A 462-nucleotide genomic window follows, 5' to 3' on the forward strand; every position below is an offset into this window, starting at 1 on the left:
GCAGCTGTGTGCGAGTTGTACTTTCTGTAATCCAATCCCTCTGATTATTCTGATTACTGTCGGACTATTAAGGATGTAAGGATGGTAGAGCTAAAAGAAATTGTATATAATTTGGAAATTGAAAGTAAAAAATCCATCTTTCTCTTAGGGTGGCACAGCAAACAAAATATATATAATTTCTTCTTTTAGCATTTTATTTTGTGCTTTATATATAAACTAGACATTTTCCTCTGTTATAAGTGAAATAATCTGCCAGTGAAACTAGTACTTCTCAGCTATATTAAGGAATTATTGACTTAAAACAGTCTCCTATTTGTTGCTGAAAAGTTGCTTGTAAGTTAATTTTGTTAGATTTTGTGTTTTTGCAGTGCATTTATCCAAACATGTCACAGAAACTCCTTCACTTGGTTTCCTCATGTCTCCAGAACAGGTTCAGAAGTTTCTGTCCAGATATGAATTTGT

Source organism: Xiphophorus couchianus, chromosome 19 (assembly GCF_001444195.1).
Source record: "Xiphophorus couchianus chromosome 19, X_couchianus-1.0, whole genome shotgun sequence".
Classification (NCBI taxonomy): domain Eukaryota; kingdom Metazoa; phylum Chordata; class Actinopteri; order Cyprinodontiformes; family Poeciliidae; genus Xiphophorus; species Xiphophorus couchianus.